This window comes from Triturus cristatus, chromosome 4_1, assembly GCF_964204655.1.
Source record: "Triturus cristatus chromosome 4_1, aTriCri1.1, whole genome shotgun sequence".
Taxonomy (NCBI): domain Eukaryota; kingdom Metazoa; phylum Chordata; class Amphibia; order Caudata; family Salamandridae; genus Triturus; species Triturus cristatus.
In genome coordinates, this window is record NC_140585.1 from 135010704 (window position 1) to 135018203 (window position 7500).

General features: G+C 39.9%; 3 non-coding genes across 3 annotated transcripts; all 3 read right to left on the minus strand.

Annotated features, from left to right (window-relative positions):
* Positions 1–1356: 1356 nt before the first annotated feature.
* TRNAR-UCG (transfer RNA arginine (anticodon UCG)) lies at positions 1357–1429 on the minus strand. The gene has a single exon. It is a non-coding gene; the product is annotated as a tRNA-Arg (tRNA).
* Positions 1430–5252: 3823 nt separating this feature from the next.
* TRNAR-CCU (transfer RNA arginine (anticodon CCU)) lies at positions 5253–5325 on the minus strand. Its single transcript has one exon. It is a non-coding gene; the product is annotated as a tRNA-Arg (tRNA).
* A 795-nt stretch (positions 5326–6120) lies between these two features.
* TRNAR-UCG (transfer RNA arginine (anticodon UCG)) lies at positions 6121–6193 on the minus strand. The gene has a single exon. It is a non-coding gene; the product is annotated as a tRNA-Arg (tRNA).
* Between the last annotated feature and the right edge of the window lie 1307 nt (positions 6194–7500).

A 7500-nucleotide genomic window follows, 5' to 3' on the forward strand; every position in this document is an offset into this window, starting at 1 on the left:
ATATGCTTTTGTTTTCCTTTTTCCATACAAACCTCTTTCCTCATGAGTTTAAAGCTCATTTGTATGCTCTACATAGCTCTGGACGTTTCCAGACGTGGAGTGAAACTGTTTTGAAAGTAGTACAAATTGCTCCTTCCTGCATATGCTAATTTTTCACACTCACATAGGTTGTATAAGTTTTATGAATCCTGGCTTGACCTATTCAAGTAGCTGAAAGCCTGTCACCACCTCTAGAAACAAGATTCACACCAATCCAATTCAAATCATTTTTTCCAAAGGAATATGTTCTGGCCGGTCGAAAATGCATCTCACAAAAATAGGCATTTAAAAATATACTTTGCAGTTTCAGAACCCTAACATGACTGTGAAGTGTACACAAGTAAAACGGGACAGTTTCAAAGTACCTAATCCCTCATAAACTTCTGAGAGGAAGCATGTAATAAATCTACCTAATTTTCTGGAAAAGAAAGAGCCAGGATTTTTGTTATCACCTCAGATGGGACTCAAACCCACAATCCCTGGCTTAGGAAGCCTGTGCCTTATCCATTAGGCCACTGAGGCACACATGCATAGCTCTTTTCTAGAGGCATTATTTAAAAGTATTCTATGGTCAGACACCGGTGTGTGCACACAGGGCATTTCTCACTTCTCTCTATAAGTAAACTTCCCATTTTCATCCTCTTCCATCCCCGACTTTAACGCTCTCTTCTATGCTATAATGGAGACTTTGCAATTTTAGCAAGTGGAGAGAAATTGGAGAACCACTTTCGACTCCACACTTCTTCTTCACTTACTTCTTTTCTCAATATACTGGGCTTAGAAAATGGTATCAAGCCATCCTTATCATCAGTAGGACACGGAAAGAGGCACTAAGTCTCCTAACCAAGTTCAACCACACTCTGCAACTTAACCATTGCACTACAAATTAGGCAACGGGGGCATCAGCAAAGGCAGCCAATGTGCCGATCCTTTATACATTTTGTGTAGTACTTTTCTTACTCGGAGGCAAAATCAGCACTTTAACTGCCCAAATCATACAGATTTTACACATGTACCACTCTATGCACACATAGGCACACACCTTGCAGTTCTTCTACACACACTTAAGCTAAAAACCCATTCTGTCACGTCAAAATTCTGCAAACCTATTACATATTCAGTGCGTCGGCATAGAAGCACTTTTTAATGCCACTAAAATGCACAAGTAGTTAGACTGAAGATGCAACCTGAATGAGTTTACAGTATGTACTCCACTTTATTAATGATTAGTACTGAGAAAGTGAGGACTACAAGAGTATTGGAAAAGACTTTTTCCACTCTGAATGTAAAGCAGATTGTGTGACCATTGGCCAAAAACGACCACGAAGGGACTCGAACCCTTAATATTCTGATCCGAAGTCAGACACCTTATCCATTAGGCCACGCGGTCATCCGTCTACCTGAGATGATTTTTATCATGTAGGTGGTATGCATGGATGGAGAACATATTATTGAAAGGTATTCAGGTTTACATCCCATAGTGTTCTTTCAGCTCTTTTCGCTGGAAGCACTTTTTTGGAATCTATATATTGAGAATTTTATGAGTACGATATGCTTTTGTTTTCCTTTTTCCATACAAACCTCTTTCCTCATGAGTTTAAAGCTCATTTGTATTCCCTACATAGCTCTGAAAGTTTCCAGACGTGGAGTGAAACTGTTTTGAAAGTAGGACAAATTGCTCCTTCCTGCATATGCTAATTTTTCACACTCACATAGGTTGTATACGTTTTATGTATCCTGGCTTGACCTATTCAAGTAGCTGAAAGCCTGTCACCACCTCTAGAAACAAGATTCACACCAATCCAATTCAAATCATTTTTTCCAGAGGAATATGTTCTGGCCGGTCGAAAATGCATCTCACAAAAATAGGCATTTAAAAATCTACTTTGCAGTTTCAGAACACTAACATGACTGTGAAGTGTACACAAGTAAAATGGGACCGTTTCAAAGTACCTAATCCCTCATAAACTTCTGAGAGGAAGCATGTAATAAATCTACCTAATTTTCTGGAAAAGCAAGAGGGAGGATTTTTGATATCACCTCAGATGGGACTTGAAACCACAATCCCTGGCTTAGGAGGCCAGTGCCTTATCCATTAGGCCACTGAGGCACACATGCATAGCTCTTTTCTAGAGGCATTATTTAAATGTATTCTATGGTCAGACACAGGTGTTTGCACACAGGGCATTTCTCACTTCTCTCTATAAGTAAACTTCCCATTTTCATCCTCTTCCATCCCCGACTTTAACGCTCTCTTCTATGCTATAATGGAGACTTTGCAATTTTAGCAAGTGGAGAGAAATTGGAGAACCACTTTCGACTCCACACTTCTTCTTCACTTACTTCTTTTCTCAATATACTGGGCTTAGAAAATGGTATCAAGCCATCCTTATCATCAGCAGGACACGGAAAGAGGCACCAAGTCTCCTAACCAAGTTCAACCACACTCTGCAACTTAACCATTGCACTACAAATTAGGCAAAGGGGGCATCAGCAAAGGCAGCCAATGTGCCGATCCTTTATACATTTTGTGTAGTACTTTTCTTACTCGGAGGCAAAATCAGCACTTTAACTGCCCAAATCATACAGATTTTACCAATGTAGCACTCTATGCACACATAGGCACACACCTTGCAGTTCTTCTACACTCACTTAAGCTAAAAACCCATTCTGTCACGTCAAAATTCTGCTAACCTATTACATATTCAGTGCGTCGGCATAGAAGCACTTTTTAATGCCACTAAAATGCACAAGTAGTTAGACTGAAGATGCAACCTGAATGAGTTTACAGTATGTACTCCACTTTATTAATGATTAGTAATGAGAAAGTGAGGACTACAAGAGTCTTGGAAAAGACTTTTTCCACTCTGAATGTAAAGCAGATTGTGTGACCATTGGCCAAAAACGACCACAAAGGGACTCGAACCCTCAATCTTCTGATCCAAAGTCAGACGCCTTATCCATTAGGCCACGCGGTCATCTGTTCACCTGAGATGATTTTTATCATGTAGGTGGTATGCATGGATGGAGAACATATTATTGAAAGGTATTCAGGTTTACATTCCATAGTGTTCTTTCAGCTCTTTTCGCTGGAAGCACTTTTTTGGAATCTATATATTGAGAATTTTATGAGTACGATATGCTTTTGTTTTCCTTTTTGCATGCAAACCTCTTTCCTCATGAGTTTAAAGCTCATTTGTATGCTCTACATAGCTCTGGACGTTTCCAGACGTGGAGTGAATCTGTTTTGAAAGCAGTACAAATTGCTCCTTCCTGCATATGCAAATTTTTCACACTCACATAGGTTGTATAAGTTTTATGAATCCTGGCTTGACCTATTCAAGTAGCTGAAAGCCTGTCACCACCTCTAGAAACAAGATTCACACCAATCCAATTCAAATCATTTTTTCCAAAGGAATATGTTCTGGCCGGTTGAAAGTGCATCTCGCAAAAATAGGCATTTTAAAAAATACTTTGAAGTTTCAGAACACTAACATGACTGTGAAGTGTACACAAGTAAAATGGGACCGTTTCAAAGTACCTAATCCCTCATAAACTTCTGAGAGGAAGCATGTAATAAATCTACCTAATTTTCTGGAAAAGAAAGAGGGAGGATTTTTGTTATCACCTCAGATGGGACTCGAACCCACAATCCCTGGCTTAGGAGGCCTGTGCCTTATCCTTTAGGCCACTTAGGCACACATGCATAGCTCTTTTCTAGAGACATTATTCAAATGTATTCTATGGTCAGACACCGGTGTGTGCACACAGGGCATTTCTCACTTCTCTCTATAAGTAAACTTCCCATTTTCATCCTCTTCCATCCCCGACTTTAACGCTCTCTTCTATGCTATAATGGAGACTTTGCAATTTTAGCAAGTGGAGAGAAATTGGAGAACCACTTTCGACTCCACACTTCTTCTTCACTTACTTCTTTTCTCAATATACTGGGCTTAGAAAATGGTATCAAGCCATCCTTATCATCAGCAGAACACGGAAAGAGGCACCAAGTCTCCTAACCAAGTTCAACCACACTCTGCAACTTAACCATTGCACTACAAATTAGGCAACGGGGGCATCAGCAAAGGCAGCCAATGTGCCGATCCTTTATACATTTTTTGTAGTACTTTTATTACTCGGAGGCAAATTCAGCACTTTAACTGCCCAAATCATACAGACTTTACACATGTAGCACTCTATGCACACATAGGCACACACCTTGCAGTTCTTCTACACACACTTAAGCTAAAAACCCATTCTGTCACGTCAAAATTCTGCAAACCTATTACATATTCAGTGCGTCGGCATAGAAGCACTTTTTAATGCCACTAAAATGCACAAGTAGTTAGACTGAAGATGCAACCTGAATGAGTTTACAGTATGTACTCCACTTTATTAATGATTAGTAATGAGAAAGTGAGGACTACAAGAGTATTGGAAAATACTTTTTCCACTCTGAATGTAAAGCAGATTGTGTGACCATTGGCCAAAAACGGCCACGAAGGGACTCGAACCCTCAATCTTCTGATCCGAAGTCAGATGCCTTATCCATTAGGCCACGCAGTTATCCGTCCACCTGAGATGATTTTTATCATGTAGGTGGTATGCATGGATGGAGAACATATTATTGAAAGGTATTCAGGTTTACATCCCATAGTGTTCTTTCAGCTCTTTTCGCTGGAACCACTTTTTTGGAATCTATATATTGAGTATTTTATGAGTACGATATGCTTTTGTTTTCCTTTTTGCATACAAACCTCTTTCCTCATGAGTTTAAAGCTCATTTGTATTCTCTACATAGCTCTGGAAGTTTCCAGACGTGGAGTGAAACTGTTTTGAAAGTAGGACAAATTGCTCCTTCCTGCATATGCTAATTTTTCACACTCACATAGGTTGTATACGTTTTATGAATCCTGGCTTGACCTATTGAAGTAGCTGAAAGCCTGTCACCACCTCTAGAAACAAGATTCACACCAATCCAATTCAAATCATTTTTTCCAAAGGAATATGTTCTGGCCGGTCGAAAATGCATCTCACAAAAATAGGCATTTAAAAATATACTTTGCAGTTTCAGAACACTAACATGACTGTGAAGTGTACACAAGTAAAATGGGACCGTTTCAAAGTAACTAATCCCTCATAAACTTCTGAGAGGAAGCATGTAATAAATCTACCTAATTTTCTGCCAAAGATAGAGGGAGAATTTTTGTTATCACCTCAGATGGGACTCGAACCCACAATCCCTGGCTTAGGAGGCCAGTGCCTTATCCATTAGGCCACTGAGGCACACATGCATAGCTCTTTTCTAGAGACATTATTTAAATGTATTCTATGGTCAGACACCGGTGTGTGCACACAGGGCATTTCTCACTTCTCTCTATAAGTAAACTTCCCATTTTCATCCTCTTCCATCCCCGACTTTAACGCTCTCTTCTATGTTATAATGGAGACTTTGCAATTTTAGCAAGTGGAGAGAAATTGGAGAACCACTTTCGACTCCACACTTCTTCTTCACTTACTTCTTTTCTCAATATACTGGGCTTAGAAAATGGTATCAAGCCATCCTTATCATCAGCAGGACACGGAAAGAGGCACCAAGTCTCCTAACCAAGTTCAACCACACTCTGCAACTTAACCATTGCACTACAAATTAGGCAACGGGGGCATCAGCAAAGGCAGCCAATGTGCCGATCCTTTATACATTTTTTGTAGTACTTTTCTTACTCGGAGGCAAAATCAGCACTTTAACTGCCCAAATCATACAGACTTTACACATGTACCACTCTATGCACACATAGGGACACACCTTGCAGTTCTTCTACACACACTTAAGCTAAAAACCCATTCTGTCACGTCAAAATTCTGCAAACCTATTACATATTCAGTGCGTCGGCATAGAAACACTTTTTAATGCCACTAAAATGCACAAGTAGTTAGACTGAAGATGCAACCTGAATGAGTTTACAGTATGTACTCCACTTTATTAATGATTAGTAATGAGAAAGTGAGGACTACAAGAGTATTGGAAAATACTTTTTCCACTCTGAATGTAAAGCAGATTGTGTGACCATTGGCCAAAAATGACCACGAAGGGACTCGAACCCTCAAACTTCTGATCCGAAGTCAGACGCCTTATCCATTAGGCCACGCGGTCATCCGTCCACCTGAGATGATTTTTATCATGTAGGTGGTATGCATGGATGGAGAACATATTATTGAAAGGTATTCAGGTTTACAACCCATAGTGTTCTTTCAGCTCTTTTCGCTGGAAGCACTTTTTTGGGATCTATATATTGAGAATTTTATGAGTACGATATGCTTTTGTTTTCCCTTTTCCATACAAACCTCTTTCCTCATGAGTTTAAAGCTCATTTGTATGCTCTACATAGCTCTGGACGTTTCCAGACGTGGAGTGAAACTGTTTTGAAAGTAGGACAAATTGCTCCTTCCTGCATATGCTAATTTTTCACACTCACATAGGTTGTATACGTTTTATGAATCCTGGCTTGACCTATTCAAGTAGCTGAAAGCCTGTCACCACCTCTAGAAACAAGATTCACACCAATCCAATTCATATCATTTTTTCCAAAGTAATATGTTCTGGGCGGTCGAAAATGCATCTCACAAAAATAGGCATTTAAAAATCTACTTTGCAGTTTCAGAACACTAACATGACTGTGAAGTGTACACAAGTAAAATGGGACCGTTTCAAAGTAGCTAATCCCTCATAAACTTCTGAGAGGAAGCATGTAATAAATCTACCTAATTTTCTGGAAAAGAAAGAGGGAGGATTTTTGTTATCACCTCAGATGGGACTTGAACCCACAATCCCTGGCTTAGGAGGCCAGTGCCTTATCCATTAGGCCACTGAGGAACACATGCATAGCTCTTTTCTAGAGGCATTATTTAAATGTATTCTATGGTCAGACACCGGTGTGTGCACACAGGGCATTTCTCACTTCTCTCTATAAGTAAACTTCCCATTTTCATCCTCTTCCATCCCCGACTTTAACGCTCTCTTCTATGCTATAATGGAGACTTTGCAATTTTAGCAAGTGGAGAGAAATTGGAGAACCACTTTCGACTCCACACTTCTTCTTCACTTACTTCTTTTCTCAATATACTGGGCTTAGAAAATGGTATCAAGCCATCCTTATCATCAGTAGGACACGGAAAGAGGCACTAAGTCTCCTAACCAAGTTCAACCACACTCTGCAACTTAACCATTGCACTACAAATTAGGCAACGGGGGCATCAGCAAAGGCAGCCAATGTGCTGATCCTTTATACATTTTGTGTAGTCCTTTTCTTACTCGGAGGCAAAATCAGCACTTTAACTGCCCAAATCATACAGATTTTACACATGTACCACTCTATGCACACATAGGCACACACCTTGCAGTACTTCTACACACACTTAAGCTAAAAACCCATTCTGTCACGTCAAAATTCGGCAAACCTA